The following is a 25,199-nucleotide window of genomic DNA, read 5'->3' as shown; positions in this document are numbered from 1 at the left end:
AAGGGAGATTGTTGTCTTTCTGTTACACATTTGCTTCTTTTACACACATTACTGAAGAGCTAACCTGTTTTATTTTCAAGAAAGGGTAGGAACAGTGCCTGCAGGCTGTCCATTTCTATTTGGCAAATTTGGAGAAATTATTCTATGATTGACCCTATCTTGACTAGTTCAAAATTTTGTACTTAAACCGCTTCCTGTCATAACTTGTATTACCATCCTAAAAATATCTTTCAGGCCTAAAAACATTTTCTTAGATGAACAACTTAAGCTTTTATGTCTCTCAACCTTATAGACTTTACATCTCTTTTGTAAGTCTCTGCTTAGGAAAGCCCACTGGCGCTGTTTTCCCACACTTTTTGTTTAATTTGCTACAGATCGCCTTTAATCCGAGCACTCAGGAGGCAGAGGCAGGAGGATCTCTGTAAATTCAAGGCCAGCCTGGTCATCAGAGTGAGTTCCAGGACTGTTGGGGACTACAGACCACCAGACCCTGAATTTCTTGTAAACAATTTGTTTCCCTTTGCTCTGAGCAGCCTGCAGCTGCTCTGAGCACAAGACCCTGACGGTAGGGTGTAGGTTCTGATGAGTCTGCAGCTGAGAGATCCCGAGAGCTGGGGCGTGGCCAGAGCCCTACATAAACTGCCCCTGAGCACAATAAAGTGGGCATTCTTGGCATTCTTGTCTCAAGGATGGCCCGTGTCCCAGTGTCTTTGTCTGTGTGCCTGTGTTTTTACGTCTCCAGCTTAGTTCCTGGCCCGTGTACCATCCCGTAGTGCAGGCGCTACACAGGAGGACAAGGACTGTATGCAGAGAAACCCTGTCTTGAAAACTCAAACAGACAAACAAAAGAAAAGTTAATCCATACCGACGATGCATATTGCTCATATTCTCACCCATTTTGCTAACTTTTGCCTGTGTTTGTTAATCCCCTCTCTAGGTTCTGAGTAGACCTCATTTGCTTCTTGCCTCTTCTTTAACTTTAAGAATCTTCATGGTCGTTTTTTTGAAGTAAGTTTTTGAAACATTCTTCTGGCCGTGTACCCACGTTAGTATGTTTAGATTCTGTAGGTGAAGATCTTTTGGGGGAGTCAACCAAAGGCAATTGGGCTTATAAAGTTTTGGGAGCCTCTTGGACAACCATGACCAAGAACTCAACAGAGGACTTCTCACGCTCAGTGTTGAGGCCTATAGTTCTTGGGGGGAACATTGTCTAGCCAGACAGGAGATTTTCCTTTAAACTATATGTGCATGTGTATATAAAGGCTTAGAATGTATTGTAGATGATTTTAGGTAGATACAGTATGATAAACTGTCCAAGAGACAGGGAAAGGTGTTTTTAAATAATGACTGAAACTTTTGTCTTTTGCACCCTGCCACACACACACATACAGGAGGAAACTTGATGATCTCCCAATCAGAGGGAACATGAAGTAAGCAACAAAATATAAGAAATTATTCAAAATCCATAAAACAGAAAATCTTAAAGAGACCCCCCCCCCCCGGAGCTGGAGAGATGGCTCAGTGTTTAGGAGGACATACTGCTCTTACAGAGGACCAGAGTTCAGTTCCCAGCACCCACATGGTGACTCACAACTGTCTGTAACTCCAGCTCCTAGGCTCTTCTGGCTGTGTGGGCAACTGCACATATGTCCACATACTCATATACAGACATTCATGCAAACAATAATTAAAAATAATTGTTTTCAACTTTCCAGTATAAGTAAGCAGACAATGGCATGGGACTTCTAAGGTATAAAAGAAAATAGGCATCAGATAATTCTGTATCTATAAAAATATTAAAATAAAAAGAAATTAAAGAGTTCCTTTTCAAATGTATGAAACTGAGACAAGTTGGCTCTGGTACCTTCTGGGACAAGGAAACAATTCCAGATAGAATTATGAATCTACACAAGGGATGAGAAAGTTAGTAATCATATAACAGATATATTTTTCCTACAATTTACCCTTAAATCTCGTTGTTTAAACAAAAAATACTTTTAAATTATGCGAGGTTCACAGCATAAATAACAAAATGAATTGGAGCCAAGCTACCTCCTAAATATTTATGTTGATATCTGGTGACAGATGCTCACCTCAGCCTTCCTTGGGAAGGAAGCTTCTCCTTGAGGCAAACGGTGGTGATAGCAGAATTCATGGATGCTCAAGGGGATGCCTGAGCTGAGGACATTTGAACCATGTTGCCTGAGGCTCAGGGAACAACACAGAAGAGGGAGAGAAAGAATCTAAGAAAGTCTGTGAAAGTCTGACCTCTGGGCCCCGGCACAGCCATTGCAAACCCAATCTCACAGCAGCTGGGGTTGCCTGCACTGTGGCTACAAAGATTGGGCCTATCAACAGTCAACCATGGATCTGGAAGGAGCTTCCTGCTGAGCTATGGAGACTGGTGGGTTCTGGGGGAGGGGCAGACATCTTCTTCAGTTGTGCACCCACAGGCAAACCTCCGGGCTCCAGCAGCTCGCTCTACTGTAGTGGCATTTCATTTGTACTTCAAGAAATAAAGTTTGCTTGAAAATCAAAAAAATAAAACAGCCACACTGGCCAGCTTTACAGACCAGGTATCAATGACACACACCTTTAATCCCAGTAGCCACACTAGTTTGCCATAGAAACCAGGCGGTAGTGGTGCACACCCGTAATCCCAGAACTAGAGAGGAATATAAAGCAGGAGGAGTGCAATTGGCTTGCACTCTGAGTATGAAATCTGTGAGAGTTTTGCTTGGTTTTGGTTTTTAAAAGTCAGAGAAGAGGCCTATTCAGGTCCCGTGGATAGGGGAGTCAAAAGGTCTCAGGCTTAGAGCACACATAGGCAGACCTGTTCAAAGCAGCCAGGAGATGGAACCTGTTGTAGTCCTGTAAAAAAGTTACCCTGGCCCAACAATTTTTCATAATTCCAATTTACTAATTGAATGGGGGGGTCTGTTGTAGTCCTACTTATTGATTACGGAATTCATTTTTCTATCCTGAATTTGACATTCATCTCTAAACTAGGCTTCCCCATTGTAAAAATAGAAGGCTTGGAAGAGTGGATTGACTTATGTCTTTCTAGTCTTGGGAGTTAAAAAGGTGCTACTGAAATTCTATATAATAAACTTAGTCCAAGGGAAAAAAAAAAAAAAGCAGGAGGAGACAACCCTCAGGCTCAGTCTCATTCTGAGACTCCTGGAGGCAGGATCGCCATTTCCGTCTGAGGTAGAAGTAAAAGCCAGTGACTGGCTGTTTTGCTTTTCTGACCTTCAAATTGAACCCCATTTTCTCTCTCTGGGTTTGTATTAATCGTTCTTCACTCTAAACAGTGATCACACAGCTTACAAAAGGATAAAAATGTGAGGAAGGGAACTGGGAAATGGGGAAAGGAGGGGGGAAGATGGCAGGGGTGGAGAGAGAGAAGAGAGGAAGCATAGGGTAAGCGTCAACAGGAAGCCTTGCATGCATACACGAAAAGGTGTGGTTACAATAGAACAATTATGGAAGAATAAATGTGTAGCATGATAAAGTCCTTATTCCATATGTAAGTGGTAAGTATACTAATAAATGGACTATGGTGAGGTGAGTTAAATATAAACTATAACCTGTAACCAACCACCCGCTTGACAAAGTACGGATTTCAAGCTATTAGCTAACAAGGGAAACAGTGAGACAAAAGTTTACACAGCTCAAAATGGAATATAAGAGGGTGGGTTGTTTTGTTTTGTTTTTAACAAATAAGCAATAAGACAGACGGGAACCAAGGACCAAAGTGGTAACTTTACACTTAGCCCTCACTAATATCCATATTGAGTGTGAACAAGTGAGATACCCTAAAATGAAAAGACAAAGCCCTTGAAGAGCTGAGGGTGTAGTTCAGCAGGAGAACACTGGCCTCGCCGGTGTGAGACCCTGGCTTCCACCTCCAGCACCACAGAAACAGAACAAAACTCTAAACTATCAGATGGAATAAAAATCGAGGCTCAAATCATTGACAACGTAAAACACAGGCTTGCATGTGACCTAAGTCAGATGTGTGTGCAAATGTAAAGATGCATTGATTAAAAGAGAAATGTCATGGGGAAGGACACGATGAGCTTGACGAACACTACTGAAGCTGCACACTGATCACACTAGCCAATGTCACAACCGGAAGCACCGATGGTAACTAACAGAAACACCTGAAGACAGGGAAGAATTGGCCAACACTGTCAACGTAGCCTGACGGACACAGCCACCCAATGACAGCAGGAAACGCACTGTAAGGCGTGCAGAGAAAAATCACCAGCATGGGTTCTACTGGGAGCAGAAGTCAAAGGAGGGAAGGCACACCAGGTGTTGTCTCTGACTAAAGCGAAACCAGACGGAGAGCAACAGAAGACCATCTGGAGGGGAAGGATAGAAACTTAATGTCATATCTGATGAGATGTAAATGATAAAATGATTTCCAACCAGAATGCAAGATGTTAATAAAATGTCTAGAAAAACATTGTAGAAGTAGAATGACCATTCAGAGGAGCAGAATACATATTTAATAAAATATTCACTCAAACGTATCTAGAAAAGAATGGCTTTACCACAAGTCCAGCCAAGTATTTAAGGAATGACTAATTCTTGTAAGACAGACATTATTCTAGCTCAAAGAGAGGGCTGCTCAGGGGTCTCATGTGCAGAATGTAGGGTTCATTTATATGGTTCAGTAATAGGCAGAAGCTAATGGAGTAGCCAGGAGGCATGGGAACAAACACCCCGTGACATAAATATTCTAAATACATGTTGCAGGGAAATACCTGGGCTTTAATTCTTAAAATTTATTATGCTGAGTGTGTGCACGGGGTGGGGACAGGGAGTACAGATGGCAGGAGCTGGTTCTATCCCTCCACCTTCATGTGGGTTCTGAGAATGAACTCAAGGCGTCGGGTTTGCAAGGTAAGCTTTACTACTGAGATATCTCTCTGGCCCCAGGTGATTTCCCATATGTGGTCATCAGAAATTATACTGAGAATTTTGTAGTTGCTGCTTTATTCAAAATAGCAACACATCTATAAATGTTACCTGTGTGCATCAACGGCCACTACACACACTACACAGGCAAAGAGGTATTGTTCCCCAGCCACCACCAGTAGATATGCATGGCAAACATCACCGAGGAATCTGTCCTCCTGGTTTATTGACACATCTTACAGTCAATGTGTGAAATAAGAGGTTTTCTTAAAAGGCAAATGGGTGTAGAGTTTATGGGAGCCGCTGTTCCTGGAGGAGAAAAGAGGCAGCTGAGGTGGGGCTTGCCAGTGCTTTCTACAGTGTCAGGAACTGTGCTTTGGGGGCCTCTGTTGTAACTATTTAACTCTGCTACGCCAAGGAAACATAGGCAATGTGCAAAGACACCCCCATCCTGCATACCAATCAAGCATTATCTACCAAACACATGGTGTTATAATCTGCTGGCCTGGTCTGTCACCTGGGTACTCTGACCCTTTAAGAGACAAGCTCCGCCCACTCCCAACCTTCCCCCACCTCCACCAAGGCAAAGGATCTCCTACCTCCTCTTCTGCCTGCTCTCTTCCCATCCCTCTTCTAAAGAGATACTACTCCCTTCCCCCTCCCCTCATTTTCTCCCTTCTTCCCTTCCTTCACTTCCCCCTTCCTTTTCCCCTCCATAACCCACTAAATAAACTCTATACCCAAACTCTCTCGGCATGATGTATCTGTCTCGCACCCAGGGAGACCACCTGTCAAGGAGACCCATGGAGGCCTTGGGTGACCCCCCCCCATGGGACTGATTACCATATCTTTATAAATGATAATACAAGCAGGAGGCTGGAATTGGCTGATGGGTTTCCTGATTCTTAATACAACAATGTATTTGCCACAGATTTATGAATGTTCAATAATTAAGCAATTAAAGAGTATACACATATCTGTATGTGCACACACACTTATATACATTCATTGTGTGTTTCAAAGTAAAAGCTCTAAAGCGTGTTATTTGAGTATTTAAAATAAGTCAAGACTTGGTGTATCTTTCCCAAATTCCCCAAGAGTATCAGCAACCATTCTCCCGGTAGATTCTCCGGGCCCCACATTCCGCTTGGATGTCCCTGTCACCCCTCTCTTCAGGTGTTGTCACCGGTCACCATCAGATGCTCTGGGCTGCCTCACTGCGGCATCTGAAGTTGGACTGTTTCAAGTCAGTCTGAGACTCTACCACACCATTGCGTCCCTTGGACAAACTGCCCACATTCCCTGGGTCTGGCTCCTCATCCGACAGGGGGAGTAGGCTACAACTGTAGATTTAATCTAGGATTGTAGCCAGGTAATTAATTTAGCACGTATAGTGCTTAGGAAACCGTACATGTTGGTTTTAGTTACTGCATTTATCAAAGGATTACGTTGACGGTGTTGCTCTCGCGTGTTGAATACTGCCTGCTTTCACAGGAGAGATATTCCCCCTTAGAAACCGTGACCTCTGTTGAAAACGCGGGATAGAACCTAGAATAACTTGAGGTTCATTTTCAGGAGTGTTGCTCTGCTCCCTGCCCTCTTCGTTCCTTATTTTTCTATTATTTCTCAGCACAAGTATGATAAAAATTACCCACATCTGTTATTTATCTTTCTGCCCGGGGCAAGGCAAATGTGTATAGTTCTCCTCAAGATAACAGGAACCATATGGGGCCCATGGAATTATATATATTATCAGTTTACAAATTTGAATTTTTCCAAAGATCATCCACAGGCTACCCTGGGTTCGTGGGTGTAAGAGTTTGCTCTGGTGTGTTTACGCTCAGCGAAGTGTTGGTGTGAAACACACTTGCCACCAGCACCTCCCCTGGTGAGGCTTCATTGTGGTAGGCTGTGGGTTCTGGGGCTTTGCACCTTAGTGTTGCCTTGCATGCTTTAAAAGCCCCAGTGCCCAGGCCACACCCCACCCAACTTAAGTTAGGATCTGTTGAGCAGAAACAGCAGTGTCGGTCTTTGTTGTTCTGGTTTAGTTGTTGTTCCCTCCAGATACTAATATTGTGCAGGCACGCTCCACCGAGAGCTTCAGAACTAAAAACAAAACAAGAGACTCGGTCGTTTGGCCTCTGCGGAGGAAATGCACACACTGAAATGGAGCATTTCTGGCAGTGATTTTGTGTTCTGATTACATCATACATATGTCTGATAGAAGCTTTATCTTACTCAAATACCAATTAACCCTGAAGTGATGTCCCTCAAGAACACACTTAGAAATATAAGCATTGAGTTGACAAGGCCCAGAGAACTCAATCTTGTCAGAGAAAGAGAGAGAGAGAGAGAGAGAGAGAGAGAGAGAGAGAGAGAGAGAGAGAGAGAGAGAGAGAAAACACAATCCATTCATCCAATTTTCAACTCAATTGCTATTCATTCAACAAGTTCCGTCCTGGACTTAACACAAGCTTTGTATCTGTCGCCCGTAATCACATGCAGTTGGCCTTCAAACGGAGACCAGAGAGTGACCCAGGAGTTACGTTCCAGACACCAGCTGGCTCCAATTCAGCCTCCTAGAGGGAGCTGAGCCCAACAGTGGGTCACTTTTCAGAGGATGGCCCTGTGACGCCGCTCTGAGGACAGCCCGCTTTGATCTCCAGTGGGCATTTTCACCCTCGTGGAAACCTCTGGGGCCATCGTCCCTGACAATGGTCTCAGTGTCTATAAATTCTTTTCCCAAGCTGTCTCTCATTGCAGAGGGACAATGAAGCATTTGAAATCTGATCCACAGCTTCATTGCCTTCCAAAGTCAGGTTCCTCATCTCACATTTTTGAAAACGTATTTATTTTTTAAAGTTGTCATGCACATATGTATTGGGCACATTCACCCATAGCCGCTACCCTTCCTTTCCTTACTCCTGTCCCATTTAGTTAACCTCCTTTGTCTCCCTGGACAGTGTTTCTTCACTCTTAATTTTTTAGTTAATTTTTCACTCTCTGAGATTATTATATATGTACACAATGAAATATGATTAGCTCTAGCCTCCATTTCCCCCTTCCTTCCTTCTATACTTCCCCAACACCTCCATCTCCTAAGTCAGTGTCTTACTTTATATTTTCATAACCCACTAAGTCCAGTTAGTGCTGCTCACAGTGGGCATGAGTGTTGGGAAATCCACCAGGGACCACATTCTTAAAGATTCTCACCACTTCTGCAGCTGCCATCCGCCAATCATGCCTCAGCATGGAACAGGCCTATTGATCATCTAAACGTCTATGCTAGGGTTTTGGCTGACTTGGTCTCGTGTCGGTCATGTGATGATAATCATTGCTGCTGTGAGGTCACAAGTGCCACAGCCCTGTCATGTCTGGAAGAGCACTCTACAGCCCTCCCCCATCATACAGCTCCTGCATTCCTCACGCCTCTTCTCCTGTGATGCTCCCTTGGCACTGGTGGCAGGGAAGGTGATAGAGATGTACATTTAGGGTTGATCCCTTTCTCAGCACTTTGACCAGTTGTGGGTGCCTGCATGGACGGACTGCTGCCCGATGGAGAAAGGCGCTTCTCCAGCCCATGCTTTTAACCCTTGCCTATCTTGGTTGTCAGCTTGACACACCTGGGACAGCCACCTGTTCTTCTGTGCTAGAATAATAATAATAAGGTGTGATTTGGCCTCTCCTCTCTGAATGTCATGTCCCCTGGTCTGATGTACCCAACCACAACCCTTTGTGCTCCTAGACAACCTCTTATTAGCGACTGTCAAGCACATCGGCAGATAAACAGTTCTGGTCATTCCCCCAGGTCCCTCCAGTCTCATTCCCACGGGAACCTGAAGCTCTTCTGGGGCGCTGTGCCAGTCCAGGCTGCTTTCTGCTTTATCCTCCCCACAGTTTCCACCTTAGTTAATGAGCTGAGAGCCATGTGGCTCTGATGTCCTTCTGGGAAGCCCTTTTCCGTGAAGCTGGGCTCCTGCTGAGCGCTTCTTCTTCTTCTTCTTCTTCTTCTTCTTCTTCTTCTTCTTCTTCTTCTTCTTCTTCTTCTTCTTCTTCTTCTTCTTCCTCTTCCTCTTCCTCTTCCTCTTCCTCTTCCTCTTCCCTGCTCTCTTCATTCCATTTTTGTTTCCTCCTTTCAAGCTCAAATCTCTTCAGTGACTTAGTTATGATGATGAGTTTGTATTTAGAAGGATTCAGATGTAAATTCCAGCTATTCCCCACACTGCGCATTTGGGTCTCAATGGGATTATCTCCAAATTAGCTGTGACAGTGGCACTGACCGCACAGAACTGTAACGAAAACCACCACAGTGTGGACCTGAAGTCACAGCTCCAGGGAGGCTGAGCGAGAAGGAGGTCTAGGAGCTAAGAGGTTAGTTAGGGCCAGCTTGGACAATACCACTAGAGCTCAGCTATAAAGAGGTAGATAAGGAAATAGATGAAGATTAGAGGAAACAACATATCCAAAACACTTGGGGCAGAGCTTGGGACATGGGATGTAGTCACTGAAGCCATTGTTGCTAGCGATCCCTGTGTTGTTCAGGGCTGGTCATTCCCAACACCACACTGTTGGGTGACAGCAAGAGCTTTTCACACATGCTCATGCCCACATCTTCTCTGCTGGGTTCTCTGAGCCCCATGTTCATAAGAATGGTGTGTATGACCCAGCATCAGGCCGTAAGCGTCGACTGCATCTGAAGGAACCAGGCTGGCTCGTGGCTCAGCTCTCAGTCTTTCACCCTGTAGACAGTTCATCTGCACACACCACTGACTCAAGTACAGCCTCTGTCTCGCTGTCCTTGTCCAGGGAAAGATTGAAACTCCAGCAATTTAGTCAAAGGAAAAGAAAAGCTGACGAACGCGCGCGCAGCCAGGGAAGGAGGCAGAAGATCCAGCTGTGCCCGTAGAATGGCCTGTTCACTGCGGTTTCCCATTTAGCAGCATTTCGCCACCTTAAGATGATAACCTTGCACCCTCCGGGTGGGAGCTAAGGGTCCCGGTGTGAGCCCTTATTTTCTTCCTTGCCATGGACGATCGAGAACTCCTGATGCATGCTAGATGGCAAGTGCTAGCTGGGTTCTCTGCGGGTGTCATTTGCAAATCTTCACGAGGTTCTAGAAGCAGAGGTCCTTCAGCTACAGCTAAGAGACATGTACTGTTTCATAGAGAAGAACATGAGAGGGAATGGCCAAGGTCTCGTTCAACAATCCTGCGATGTCACACAAGGCCCAGGCTCTTTCCCAGCATCCCCCACCCCCCGCCGTCATTAGCACACCGGTTTCCATTCTTGTATGCATCACCTCATAGACGCAGGACAGCTGCAAACTCTCCAGGTGCTGTGCCCAGCAAAGCAAGGGCCAAAACCTTTTTCCTCTTACATCGTCTGTCTCCATTTCTAGAGTTCATAATTGTGCACACATTAGGGCAACCAGTAATGAAGAAAAACATTATTATTAGTAGTATCATCATCATCATTATCATCATGGACTGGGCTAGGATTGCTGAGATTGCGGGACCTCTGCTAGCTACCTGGACACGATATCTGGGTTATCTGCGCAGAGAGGATGATGCTGAAGGCTGGAGCAGGAGCTTCGTGCATGAATGCCCATTTAATGCTCACAAGGCTCTGGATCTAAATCCTCAAAATGAGAACAAGCGAGGCACTGAGTAGCTGCGTGGCATTTACGAACGGATCACAAGTATCGTCACCAGCTCATAGATGGAAGAGATTAAGCAGGGCCATCGGCATTCTGTGTTTGGCTCACGAGCGGGACAAAGACGGCATCCGTGATACTACCTCCAAAAAGCAAACAATAATAAAAGACTAGGGATGAAAAAAATAGAGTAAATTCTTTAAGATCAGAGATGAGGACATTCCAGAAAAAAAAAGAAATAAAGAGGAAAAAAGGTGAAGAGAAGAAAGTTATTTTCCAGATTCTCATGATAGGCTAAGGCACTGTGTTATTTCCACTCTGTAAGATTTAGCACCACTTACTAGAGAGTGTGGCCCAGAAAGACATCCGGTAAGACCTACACATCACAGTGAGACAGCCCAGCCATTCTGCAGACTGTGCCTTTCCATGCTCCTGCTCTGCCCTTTTAGGTGACAGTACAAAAGATTTAGTGTTTGAAATCAGCACTTACCACCAAAAACCATGGGCTGCAAGATCCAAAATTAAGCGAGGGGTTTCTAGGCAGGAAGACCCATAGGTACCCAGAATTGCTGCACTTGTCTAAGTGGGGCAGTCTGCGTGTTCAGACTGGATTAACTTTCCCACTACCCCTGAACCTGGTCTCTCGGAGACAAGTCTGACCCCTACCACAACGTAACACAGTCCCAATTCCTACTGAAAAGGAGTCACGTGTCTGAAGTCCCCCGAGCTGCACACCCATGCTACAGGGTGAACAGGTCTTCTAGACTCTGCGATATCATCGCCTTCTGTCCTTCATGGTTGGCCAGAGAACTACCTTCTGGGTATGAAGGTGGTTGATTTTGAGTTGAGCATTGATCATTACAACAGCCAAGCCCTTCCTACTGCACGCAGCTCTCTGTGACCAGGCGGGACAGGAAGGATAAGATTTAAAAAGCAAACAGCTAAGTACCTTCTCAAAGTTCTCTCAGGACTAAAGATGAAGTGTTGTGGGCCGAGAAAGCTTCACAGGTTGGGAACTTTGGTTTGACATTACAACTTTGCACTTCCTGTCAGCTACCAAGGGCTGGCTCTTCTCTGTACTCCTTGTTGGTTCGAGATGTGCCCTCCAAGTTGGTCCACTGAGGGAAAGTCAGCACCCTGGCAGTGTGGGCTAGGCACGGGCGGCCATCTTGTCTTGCCCTGGATTCTTGTCCGGACCACCAGATCAAAACTGAGAAGCAGACTGCTCCAAGGCCTCTGGGTCCAGCCTGTGAGTGGAGATGAGTGGAAACCTGAGAGGCCTCAAAACACTCGGCAGCACAGACACATCGCCGAATGCCGCAGGTCAGACTTCTGCACTGTGGCTGAGGAACATGGTTGCCCTCGGTGTCTGGAGACTAAGCAAATATATAGACATTTCTAAAACTTCTTGGGGTCAGGATTGGAGAGAGGAAGAGGTAGGAATGGCGTTATGTTATTTTATCAAAGGCTCAAATTAATCCAGATCCAATTAGGACCACTTCCCACAGATGTCAAAAGTCAAGGAACCAACGAAGAAAAGCCCTCTCCAGCAGCCAGCACACAGTACTCATACACATTCCATTTGTCCACCTCCCCTTGCTCGCTCTTGTTTTCATCCACAGCCGCTGCAGGAAAAGCCTTGGGAAGCCTGGGATGACCACAGTCTGGGATAGCATCTCCCTCTGAAATCCGGAGAGCAGCTGGTTTTTGACTCTGCAGCAGATAGGAATGTCATTTACTTACTTCTCCAGGCATGCCTGTACCATGGAAACAGCTGTGTCTCCCCAATGAATATTTCTGTATTTCTGCACACAAGCCCTGTTGCTTCTTCCTCACCCCCCCACTTTTTTTTTTTTTTTTTTTTGCACAGACTTCTAACTTAATAAGGAACGGCTGGATACTGTAACTTTTTGGCAGAGAGAGGGGGAGAGAGAAGGAGGGAGAGGGAGGGAGGGGAAAAGAGAGGGAAGGAGGGAGGGAGGTGGAAAGGGGAGTTCTTTTTCAAGCTGGAATTGTTTGCCCTCTTTGTCTGACTGGTGCCACCTGACCCCCTGGGAAGGGTAGGGTTTCTCCACATCCATCACGCCTACAGAGGGCTGTGTCAAGAGCCCTGAGGCCCTCCCTCTGCCCATCTATGACTGATGAGCCACTACACTGTGCTCTGAGACACCCCGGCTGGGATGGAGAAGGTGCATTCCTGCCTCACTGCACCAGACACTGTAGCTTTTGTGAGCTGACTCCTCTCTTAGGTCCGTATCTAGATCCTCCATCTCTTCTCTGTGGAGACCATCCTAGCATACATGAGCAAGGGATTGCTTTTCCAGCAATGAAATAAACTCGAGCCTAGCACAATGGGATCCTGGAGAGTGACTTGCAACGTGGACTTGGGGGAAGCTGATGTGAGGCCAGAGTGTTGTTAATCTGGTAAGAGGGGAGGCAGTTCTCCAGCCTGGCTCTGCACCCAGGCTAACACTGCAGAAGGCTGGACTGCTTTTGTTCTGTTGGAGCTCAGCGGCTAGTGTGCTGGCTGCGTTCCAGCCTGATTTATAAACCGTTTGAAGCTCCTCTGCTTATCTGTTGAAGTGAGATCTAGATAAGTTCCTCTGCAAGCAGAGATCTGGCTGATCAGAACTGCAGCCATTAAACAGGCCTGGAAATTCCCCGCTGGACACCAAAGCCAGCGAGTCTTGGTACGGCCTAGAAGAATCTCGAAGAACTGGGGGACCTGGCCACACTATTTCATCTCTGAGAATCCTACCCCTAAAATTATTAAAGGCACTCTTTGCTACCGCATCTGATAAAGTGTTGAAAATTGTTAGATGGCGTTCCGTTCCTCCCTGTAATTACAGCAGACTGGAAAGTCCTCTAGACACAGGCCGCGTCTTGGGAACTGCAAACTCGGGTGGGGCCCGATACTAGAGTGCGCAAAGGTGTGAGACGTGAGATAGCAACAGCCAGAGGGAACTTGTCCTATCTAAAGGGACACTCACCCTTCCACACCCTGAGGAACAATCCTGGCTAGTTATGGATTGTGACGCTCGGGTGAGAGTTTTGAATATTTGCCTCCAATTCAACTGCAAGCCAAACATCTAAGTGTGTTCCTAAATAACCACAAAAGTGTGAAATTCCCCAGCATGGAGAAGTGATGTGCATGACACAGTAGTGCTAATTACTTTGGTTTGATCATTACACACTGTACACATACATTGAGTTATCAAACTGGACTCCACAAACATGCACCAAAAAGTGCGGTGAGGTACGCAGATATAAGCCTCAGATCCCAGCCCTTGGAAACAGGAGTTCAAGGCCAAGCTAAGCTAAATAGCAAGTTCCAGACCAACCTGGTGTGTACACAGTGAGCCTCTGCTTCCAGAATCAGTCAATGAACCTATTAGGACACGGACAATCTAACTCTTGAGTCTGGGACATGGGACATCAGTTTAAATATCTGTACCGGACCAGGACTTGGGAGTTTCTCTGGCCACACAATGCAGGGCTTTGAGTCAGGAGATGCCTTGGTCTTTTCCAGAATGGATGAAGCAAACCTGTCTCACATGGGCACCCCATGCCCCATCTGCCAGTCAAGATGAACACACTGTGCTTGCGCCTTGACCAGACAAAGAGTCACGCCAGCTTCCAACCTAGCAAGAGGCTCTGGTTGTTGTTCTAAGCCACGGTGTTTGAGGTAATTTGTTGCAGGGGATGCAGACAGCTAAGAACTGCACCGGGAACCTGCTCCAGTATGCTCTGATGGAGAAACTTTGTGAGTACTGAGTGTCTAGAAGGTGTTCAATGAAAGTGTAGTTTGAGAAGCCCACCACCCCATCTCAGGACATCACAAGGACACAGGCTGGGGGGGGGGTCCCATGAACTTCACCCCTGTGGGCCGTGCCTGTGTTTGTAATATATGATGAAGGCTGATAATCATATGATCTTGAAATAATGAGGTATCCCTGGATTGAGAGGCTGAATTCTCTGTAGTCACAGGGTCCTAAAGAGCAGAGGAGGAGGGGAGATGAAGGAACAGCAAGAAAACTAGGGGTACAAGAGGTGTGCCTGGTAGAAACTGTCGCAGTGTTCCTGCTTCTGAGCTGTAAGGACATCTACAAAAAGTGGCAGAGACTTTGGAAGTTGAGGGTAGCTCCAGACAATTGCCAAGAAGGAAGCTGGAACCATGGCCCCACCCCACCCTGTGGACACACAAGAGCCCTTCCCCACCCCACCCTACCCTGTGCACACACAAGAGCCCTTCCCCACCCCACCCCACCCTGTGCACACACAAGAGCCCTTCCCCACCTCACCCCACCCTGTGCACACACAAGAGCCCTTCCCGACTCCACCCTGTGCACACACAACAAGATCCCTGACCCCACCCCATCCCATACACACAGTTGGTCTCAGCCGGAGAATTTGCTCGCAGGTCCAGCCCTCCCTTCAGATGTCCGCCAGTCCTAGCAGCCCCTTGTGGTTTCCTCTCAGAAACACAGACCATCCTCAGATCAAACTCTTTAGCCCACCAGTCCTCTGTGGTAGCTTCTCCAGCCAAGGTTCCCCTGTAAACCTATTTTAAACTCTTTTAGCAGAGAGAAATATTTGGATCTCTGCCTATTTTGCGAAGGCTTAGCATCACATTACATAGTCAGAGCTTCTGTTTTTTTAATCTTATGTGTCTATGCTGTTTAAACACACATGGAAAGTAGGACCTCTTCCCTAACACACTAAAGCTGACTGGCGCCAGTTCTGCAATGGGAACTGTGACCGTTGTGTGAGCCATGGTCCCCACCAACTGTAGGACACAGTCATCTGGATGTTCAGGATGGAGCTGGAGCCAGAGCCGAGCTGGAAATGTCAGCCTTGCCTTTGCCTGTCTGCACTGACAGTGACTTTCCAGTAATTTCTCAAATTTCAGTCTGCTTCTCACAGTGCGCCCCAGAGCTGGTCTCTGGACAGAGAGATGTTATTCCCCTTATATTTGTGGAGGATCTCTCTTAATCAGAAAGGCTTTCCCCCCCCTTTCTGTAATCTTGTCTTACATTTTATATTAGTCTCTGTTCTACTGCACCACATTCGTTAGGGTTTCTATGGCTGTGATAAATGCCATGACCAAAAAGCAAGCCGGGGAGGAAAGGGTTTATTTGGCTTACACTTCCAGATCAAAGTCCACCATTGAAGGAGGTCAGAACAGGAACTCAAGCAGGGCTGGAACCCAGAAGCACAGGCTGTAGTTGGACTTTCTCATCAGGACCGCTAGCCCACAGATAATGGCATGGAGAATTATTACTAATTATGAAAGCTTGGCCTTTAGCTTAGAATTATTCCCAACTACTTCATGTAACTCAAATTAGCGGGCTTTTATTAATCTATGCTCTGCCACGTGGCTTTTACCTTTCCTCAGGATGGCACACACAGCCTGCTCTGAGTCTGTCAGAATCTCCCCACCTCTCTTTTCCCACAGTTCTCTCTCTTCCCGGAAATCCCGCCTAGCTATTGGCCATTCAGCTCTTTATTACACCAATCGGAGCCACACATCTTAACAAATATCCCACAGAAAGAGACCATGGAGGAGAGCTGCTTCCAGGCTGGCTTCCCCGGGCTTATTCTAGAACCCAGGGCCACAAGGTGATGATGGCACCACCCACCATAAGCTGGGCCCTCCCCCGTTGATCACTAAATGAGAAAATGCCTTACAGCTGAATCTCATGGAGGCCTTTCCTCAACTGAGGCTCCTTCCTCTCTGATGACTCTAACTTGTGTCAGGTTGACACAGAACCAGCCAGTACGGACACCGTAACCAAGGCAACTCTTATAAAAAGGAAACATTTCATTTGGGGCTTGCTTACAGTTTCAGAAGTTTAGTCCGTTATCACCATGATGGGGGGCATGGCGGCACTCACTGTGCTGAAGCAGTAGCTGAGAACTGTGTTCCAAGTCTCAGGCCAAGAGAAGGACTGGGCCCACCTCCAGGGACACACTTCCTCAAGCAAGGCCACACTTCCTACTCCTCCTAACCCTTCTTAAATAGTGCCACTCCTTGATGACTAAGCACTCAAATATATGAACCTACAGAGGTCATTCTTATTCAAATAACCACAGGTTTAAACAGCATTCTACCTAGGTGTCTAGGTTATGAGAACACGTGTACTTTGTAATAATGCTGTGTGCTTCGAGAGGTCAAGAGAGAGCAGCTCGGAACAGTTTCAGCTAAGCCCAGTTGATTGAGTTTATTTCATAGGGACCAAGAGGATGACTCAGCAATTAGGAGCACTGGCTGCTCTTCTAGAGGAGCCTGTGTCACAACCACCTGTGACTCCAGTCCCAGGAGACCCGACACCCTCCTTTGGCCTCCTCAGCCTCTCGGTACAAAAGTGGTTCACGGATATAAATGGTTCACAGAAAAGACTCATACACATAAAATGAAAATGAAATAAATATTTCTAAAGGAATCTGTTTTATCTTCTATATAGTTTCTCAGTGACACGGTCAAAGTCTTCCACTCCTGGACAGCACAAGGGCAAACACCTGAGCAATGATGCCCTGAAGGTCCCAGGCTTTATTATATGAATTATACCCCAGCAGCGTGTGTGTGTGTGTGTGTGTGTGTGTTGTACATGTGTGTACACAGGCACATGGAGGAGTGCATGTGGGCACCAGAGGGTCAATATCAGTCATCCCTCTTGATCTCTCTCCAGCTGGCTCTTTTGGAACAGGGTCTCTCATTGGTCAGTCTGTAGCATACTGTTTGGGCTAGCCCGACTGGCACCACCTCCTGTATACTTTGAAGCATCTCTGAACTATTTACAATGCCTAAAATAATGCAAATGCAGAAACAGCAATAAACTATTGTAGAGAATGATGACAGGAAGTAGTCTATGTTTAGCCCAAACATCCTCTGAGGCGTGTGTGTGTGTGTGTGTGTGTGTGTGTGTGTGTGTGTGTGCGCGCGCGCGCGCGCCAGTGTGCATGTACCAAAGCCCCTGCACGTATATGTGCCCGCCACGGCACACGTGTGGAGGTCAGAGGACTAGCTTGTGCGTCAGCTCTCATCTTCCCTTATTTTGAGACCAAGCCTCTGTTGATCTTTCCACTGCACACATCAGGCTAACAGTTCCACAGCTTCTCCCTGGCCTAGTCCACAGTATTAACCTTTTAGAACTGTTTCAAGCCACAGCTGGATGGAACCTGGATTGAATCTGAACCTGCAGGTGTGGAGAGCTGGCTGTTCACATGAAGGAATTAATCCTGTGACTACAATCAAAGATCTGATAATTGCAACATCTTTAAATGAAAAGAACAAAGGATTTCACAAGTCATCCACTGTGGGACAGAACGTGTCGCTTATGGGAAGAACTGCATCATGGGTAGTGCCGAAAATTGTTATAAAATGACAGTGGGATTGGAGCCACATGTTCCGAACCTGTTGGATGTGGCTCCCACGGGGCCTAAGGCTTTGCTTTAGAGCATCTTACAGCACTCACAGTTTGGCTTGTCCCCTATCGCAAACACTCCTGGGACCTGGCTCTGTAGGAAATTAACTGCATCTCCTAGGTAGAGCAGGGCCCCTGCTTCCCTGCTCCCATCATGCCTTGCTGTAGCACCTCTTCCCAGAACCCACCATTCTTCCTTTAAGTTAAAGAGACACTGCCCCACCGTATCCCAACGCTCTTCCCAACTTCCGCAGCTCCTCCAAGCGCTGTATAATTCTACCTTACATGAGTGCTCCCAGCTTGCCTGGGTTCTGCCCCACCTCAGAGCACTGCCTCGTGACATCGAAATCCCCATTCTGCCTGTCGACTTTATCCAGACAGTAATCTTTACAAGGTGGATGCGAGCTACTATTCCTACAGCTTTATTAAATAACCTTGTGGGGGTGCGGGCTGATAAACCATTCCCATTTGAAGCCATCCTGAGGTCCATAAACCCAGGTTTAAACAGCAGAAGTGGGCAACAAATGGCAGAATGAGGAAAGACTTATTTTGTTTACTTGTTTGATTGTTGAGTCAGGGTCTCATTCATCCCAGGCTGGCCTCCAACTTGCTAAGTAGTCCTGGGTAACCTTGCCTTTCAGTCACCCTCCTTCCCCGCCCCTCTAGTGCTGGGGTGACAGGCCCACACCACTACATTCCATGTATGTCGTTCTGCTGGCGATCCAGCCCAGCACGTTGAACTTGCTAAGCGAGTACTCTGGCCCCTGAGACATGTTTCCAGCCCTCTGGCTTGACTTTTAATCGAATGAAGGAATTATCAGCACTGATGGAGTTCTGGAAACCTGGCCTTAGCCACCTCAACTAGAAAGATTTAAGACTCTGCTGACTTTAGATGATGTCACCAACATCTTGAAACAGTTTCTCCCTCTCTGGAATGCCGTTTTCATTACTCTAACGTTGAAGTCATTCTCACCTTGACTTCTCAGTCAAGAGCCTAGCAATGTGAGCTATTGTAAAAGTCTCCAAAGTCTCCGTTTCCAACATTTCTTACTAGTTTTATCAGAAGGAATGGCCACAAGAAATGTTGTAACTCCACCCCACCCCACAGTGGAGACAAGTCGTGGAGACAGGTATTTGCTAAACACAAGTTCATAGAAAGAAAGGGTTTTCGTCTCACAGTGTTGCAGGGCTCAGTCTGTGGTACAGAGCCCCTCCCCATCTGCACCTGTGGAGAGAGAGACAGCAGGGTAGCAGAGCCATTCACCTGGGAGAAGAGAGTGGGGACCGGGCCTCAGTATCCCCTCAGAGTTACCTTGTCAGGGTCAGAAGACTGCTCACTTTGTCCATCTCTTCAAGCTTCCCACTGTCTTCCTAAGGTGTCACTGCTTATGGTCCACGGACAGGGACCTCAGGGGGCAGTGTAACCACAGCAAACGCAAAGGTAACGCTTCGCTTACAGAATTCACAGGGTGTGACTGTTGATTGTCAAAACTGTGTTTTGTCATCGGTAAAAAGATAAAATATCCTGACGAATGTGACTTTCTAAAATGGAGAAATATTTAAAAGAAGAATGTGAGCCTAAGACAGGAGGTTGTTGCTTTGTTATTAGTTTGAACTGTTACCACCTGTGCCTGTGGGTTCCACGCCTGGGGATTCAACCGCTGTTATTTGGAAAGTTTTTAAGAAGTAAAATCTCATCTGCACCAAAAAGTAGGAACAAACTTTTGTTGATTATTTCCTGAGTAGCTAATTGCACAACCACTTACCTGATTAGGAAATAGAAATGGTCCTCAGAGTGTTCAGAGCCATGTGTGCAGGTCCCATGCTACTTCTCCACTTTATTATCGAAGGACTGCAGCATCCTGGCATCCTTGGCACTCTGGGGGGCGGCGGGGTCCAGGCATTAAACTCTGGGTCCAACATTATGACTGCCTTCAAGGGGTGCTGACCACACCAAACAGTGTGTGAATCCATCTCATAAACCTCGCCAATAAAAAGTGCATTGAAGAGAATTTCCTTCAGGCCAGTTCATACTGCGTCTATAGGAAAGAAAAGGTAGCTTCAGAGCATGCCATAGCCACCCCAGAATAGAATCTGCCCTTCCAGGGAAACCAAAGCATTCGACAAATTACAAGACACACAGAGTATCTGAATTCAGGACCACAGTGAGAGTACTGCTGTTAGCACTGTCTTGGAGGAGCCGTCCGCTGTGAATCTGTAGGGGTGAGATATGGTCTCTTTCTGTCCAAACGAGGTGCACTCTCATGATTTCCCACAAAACAGCTGCAACAACACCGCAGCCAGGCATCTGGATTTCTTAACGGTGACTTGAGGATTGTGGCTCGTGAAACATTGTGAAATAACACTGGGCATGTTGTAAAAAGTACCCTCGGCCATTTATTAGGACTTTAGAGACAGAGCTGAAAGGTGCTCTGAGCACAAAGGAACAAAGAAGCGATGTGAGGGGACGGAGGGCCAGCATGGACTCTGAAGCCGCCGCATTCAGGCTCACTGAAGGTTCCGGGGCCTGTTGTGACGGCTGGAGCATGATCATATGGTCAGTCAGCCAGACATCATCAACAATAACTTGTTTGTTCTTTTAAAATGTGGTTTTTATGTGGACGGCAAGCATTGGCTATGTGTAGGGAGCCAGGGTGATGGAGAAACAGAAAAAACATCTCCTAAAGATGTTTTTCGCTTTTACCTCTCACAAAACAGGACTGTCAAAATGTCTTTCCATGAGAACTTGGGTTAAACAAACTATGAACCATGCCATCATAAGATGGAAAAGCTGGCTGGTTTAAGAAGAGCAAATGTTTCGTCATTCTTGAACATCTAACAGAAAGAGCTGAAATGCAAAATCTACAAGTCTTTCCAAGCTAAACACAGGTCGGGGAGGAAAACTAACAAGTTATTTTTGACACAGAAAAGCCAACGTGGAGGTAACACAGTAAATACAAATTCCACCGACGAGAGGAGGCAGGATTAATTCTCCCCAGGAGTCTTTTTATACGCGTGGGAATGACGAAACCGTCAGCAGGGAGAGGCATTTAGATGGCCACAAATCGAGAGCCTAAGGGAGCAGCTGAGGTAGCCCCGGAACTCGGAGACTCCATGAGGAGCCTTAATTTCTCAGCTGAAGCAGAGGGATGAAACTGTGCAGTGGAGACAAGCGGGTGTGGTCATAGCTTGCAGAGGGACAGGATGGAGGGACAGTTGTCCATCTCTTTGTTCTTTCTCTGGGTTGCTCTCTCCTCTATGGACATGTGTATGGACAGGAGTACGGACAGGTGTCTGCCTGTACCTCCTGTGCCGGCTCCCACACTCCCCCAGTCCCTCCGTCCTTTAATGTGGACCTTGGCTCATGCTGCCGACATTCTCTACCTGCTGCAATGTGCCTGGCTGGGGGTAATGCTTTCTCTGCTGCATCCGAGGACCAGGAAAAGCATGAGATGCCAGCTTGTGACCTGGCCGCACACATCCTTGCTACATGGATGATCAGATTTCCTCCAATAGAAGAGGTATCTTAAGGCAGTTATATCCTCAGAAAATATGATTGGGCTCTAAATCCGGCAGCCTTGTCTCCTTGTCCTACCCTCTCTCCAACACTCCTCATTTCCATGGCCCAAAGCTCTGGGAACCTTTTGGGAAACCTAATCTTCCACTCAGATGTGTTTCAGTCTGTTCTCCTTTGCCCACCCCCAGATCCTCACGTTTAAGAAGCTTTCTGTGTTTGAGGAAGAGGTCAGACACTGCAGACTAGCCCACGCTGCCCCTTGACCTCTGGGGTTGGTATAACAAGACACTGGTATGAAGGAACTACCATCAGATTTAACAAGCATACCAGCATGGCTCGTACTCCTGACTCTGAAGTCCCAGAGGCTCATGGGAACTTGGAAGATCAGGACCGTTCCCCAGCACCCTCCCAGATCAAACTCCGCCGCTGTACGCAGAGGACTGTCCAAGCCTTTCTTAATCTCTAACCTTCTCCTCCTTCTCTCTCTCTCTCTCTCTCTCTCTCTCTCTCTCTCTCTCTCTCTCTCTCGGCAAATATTAAAAGCGAACTTTTGTTTGTAGGGTAAGAACACTGATGTTATTTGAATTGTTTTTGGACTCTGTGAACGTCCAGGAACTCTCCATTTTTCTGGGAAAAATCTAGGTAGTCATTATTTAGTACTTGATTGTTGAAGGAATGGCAACATGGGTGGAATCACCGATAGTCCAAACAGCTCAGTGTTGCAATTCACTTGGTAAAACTGACTTCAGAACACACCTGCCGCTAATTTGGAAGCGGTTCTGGAAGCAGTTCCAATTAGAGAGAGCTTCGCTTCCAGGCAGAGTCTCAGAGCCCTAGCTCCAAAGCAGAAAATGGTTTTGGGGAGAAAAGTAGCTTTATGTGTTCTCTGAATTTACCTGTCTAGCATGAAAAGAAGAGAACCCGGGGAGAGCTGAATCCAGAGAGAGAGAAAGGGGGCAATAGCAGCATACGAGACACCTGGGTCGGTAGAAATGGGCCTCTGCTGCGTGCTGCACAGACGCCGCCAAAAACCAGCATCTACAGCTTTCAACTCCTTAAGCACAAGCCTTGTGTTTGCGGAATGCTATCTACCGACATCCTCTGCTCTACGGTCAGATCTACAGTCAGAAACGTCCTTAAAGAGGAGAATCAGGAGGGTGGGGAGAACGACCTCTGTAACTGCTTTAGCTTCAGTTTATCACCAGATTTGGTGTTTCCATGCTGCTGAAAGAGAAATGCCTGAATAGAATTTCCAAGCCTGCTAAGGCATCCAGTTTTGCCCATCCTTTGAAACCGAATCACTGTGATACCCAAAGGTACCACTTTGTAAGGAGCCAGATAGACTATCTATTTGATCTTCTTTGATTGATACTACAAGGGGGCTGCTGGGTAATAACCTCCAACTAGCCTATAATATTGATGGGGTGTCAAGCGAGACAGAGGCAAAAATGGACACTACACTTGAATTTTAAAATACAAGTGCACGATAAGATCCTGATCTAAGAAGAGGAGTGAAAATGAATGGAAGCTCCTGCTGCCCTCCCCTGTGGTCCTCATGCCTGCTCCCCCCTTTCTCTCCCACCCCTTTCTTCTCTGATGCTGAGTAGACACAGCTGAGCTCGCTGAGGGGGCTGCTCTGGGAATCCAGCAAGGGGAGTCAACAGCCTCCTCCAGCTCTGAGCCTAACAGGAAGAGGAGGCATGGTGAAAAGCTTTGTCCAAGGGCTGCAGCTCACCTGTGAGCCAGCCAATGACTCTGGCCACAGCAAGGCTCTCTCTTTAATGGCTCCTCCCGGAATAGAGTGCTTAGTAATATATACAAAGACTTGTGGGCGTGTCTTAGCCAGTGGATATTCACACAACATGTGTGCCACATCCTGTCATGACGGTCCTAGCCAGTGGCTTCTTTGGCCCCTGCAAAGAAAATACCAGTTAGGTTGGGAAAACACAGAATGCTTTCCCACATCTCCTCTCCTCACCCTGCTGAAAGGCAGTCTGCAGGGGAGCTCAGGCAGCAGTGTCCCCACCCCCACCCCACCCCTGTGGTGTTGAACAAGGCGTAGGCAAGGAGAGAGGCAGGGATCTGAGAGCCTCACAGAGATGGAGTGTGCTAGCCTCCGCTGCGCTGACACTGGGTGCTAAATGATTTCATCACTGACACTGGGTGCTAAATGATTTCATAAAGGAGAAGGGAACAAATGAGCAGGAGTCAGCGTGGGTGTAGATACACACCTGCCTGTACCAAGATGGCTCAACGCATTCAGTGAGAAACTCGTAAAAAACTAGATATGGGGATGTTTGAAAAGTTGTGAAGTAATTTTACCACTCTCTTCTCTCTTGCCGAAATGACCAAGAGCGATCTGGTTGGATATTGTTAGAATTACCATCCTCAGTCCAAAGCAGCTAACTACATAATTTCCTTTGTCTTGTGGGGCTATCCAGGGAGTGCCTACTTCTCACACATGCTTTCTGCTCAGCTGCTACCTACACGAGCACACACGCATGCACACTCAGGTCTCAAAGTCTGTGATGGTGCCCGGCTTGTTGCTAGACCACAATACTGTGGCGTTGGAAAGTAGGGGCCGTGCCAAGCTGACTTCACCATGATGGTATCAGAGCTGGGGTGGAGTTTCCAGTTTCAACATGCTGATGTCAAAGCCAGCCCACACCTCCAGCTCCCTCTATCTGCTGGCTAAAATCACTGGCCAACATCAAGCCACGGGCTACAGCTGAAGGATCATTTAAGGACCTGGTAGACTAGGTTCCCCGTGCCAGTTGCTCCAGGTAAGCCCTGTATAGTATGTTGTGCGTGCTGAGTCTAGTCTGAGACAGGCAGCTGTCACTCCAAATCCCTTCTCTTCGTGTACCAGCTGGCAGGCACTGGTTGCACGTCCGTCATCTGTAAAACAGAAAGAATAAGGTGAAGCTTCGGGACACAGGACACACGGAAGCCCACGAGGCTTCCTAAGTGTTTGGCCAGCAACACCTCCTGTAAGTGTGGGTGTTCATTCACAATTAATCATTGATAAAAATGAGATCCTGAATGAGTTCTAGTGACAAAACTGTGTCCCGGTCCATTTTTTAAAGCTGGCAAGATTGTCCTTCCCCCACACCTTTCTTCCTTTTTATTGAAAATAGATTTTTTTTTTCTCACATAGTTTATCTTGACGGCCGTTTCCCTTCCAGCTACTCCTCCCAGTTCCTCTCCACCTCCCCTCCCATCCAGATCCACTTCCTTTCTGTGTCTCATGAGAAAAACAAGTAGGCTTCTAAGGGATAATAATAAAATAAAATAAAATAAAATAAAAAAGATAAAACAAAAACTAATACATCAGAACTGGACAAAAAAAAAAAAAACCGACACAAGAGCCCAAGAGAAGGCACAGGAATCAGAGACCCTCTGGTTTGCACAGTCAGCACTAAACTGGAAGCCACAATAGAAGTGCAGAGGACCTGGAGCAGACCGTGCAGGCTCTGTGCACGCTGCCTCAGTCCCTATGAGTTCCCCAGGGTTTTCATCGTGTCAATTTAGTGGGCCTTGTTTTCCCAGCATCCTCCATCACCCCTGACTCTTGACTATTTCTTCTACTCTTCTGTGGGTTTCCCTGAGCCCTGAGAGGAGGGATTTGACGGAGACATCCCTTTTAGGGCTCAGTGTTCCAAGCTTCCCTTGCTCT

The 25,199-nt window shown here is 46.8% G+C and overlaps 1 long non-coding RNA gene across 3 annotated transcripts in view; it reads right to left on the bottom strand.

Moving 5' to 3' along the window:
* The window catches only part of LOC126502436 (uncharacterized), a 48,740-nt gene that overhangs the window by 10,446 nt on the left and 13,095 nt on the right, over positions 1 to 25,199 (bottom strand). Inside the window, exons 3-7 of one of the 3 annotated variants that reach the window (XR_007591931.1) lie at positions 24,272 to 24,421; positions 23,259 to 23,436; positions 19,773 to 20,045; positions 19,319 to 19,548; positions 7,402 to 12,295 (exon numbers count right to left, since the gene is read on the bottom strand). This is a non-coding gene — a long non-coding RNA (uncharacterized lncRNA). Of the gene's footprint in view, positions 1 to 7,401; positions 12,296 to 17,502; positions 19,232 to 19,318; positions 19,549 to 19,772; positions 20,046 to 23,258; positions 23,437 to 24,271; positions 24,422 to 25,199 lie in introns of those variants that run through there. The other 2 variants (XR_007591932.1, XR_007591933.1) reach the window with 2 other exon arrangements.

The sequence above is a fragment of the Alexandromys fortis genome, unplaced genomic scaffold (assembly GCF_014885135.2).
Source record: "Alexandromys fortis isolate MF-2015 unplaced genomic scaffold, M_Fortis_MF-2015_v1.1 scaffold_1, whole genome shotgun sequence".
NCBI classification, from domain to species: domain Eukaryota; kingdom Metazoa; phylum Chordata; class Mammalia; order Rodentia; family Cricetidae; genus Alexandromys; species Alexandromys fortis.
Note: the sequence above shows the minus strand (reverse complement) of the source record. Positions and strands in the feature narration are given on the sequence as shown.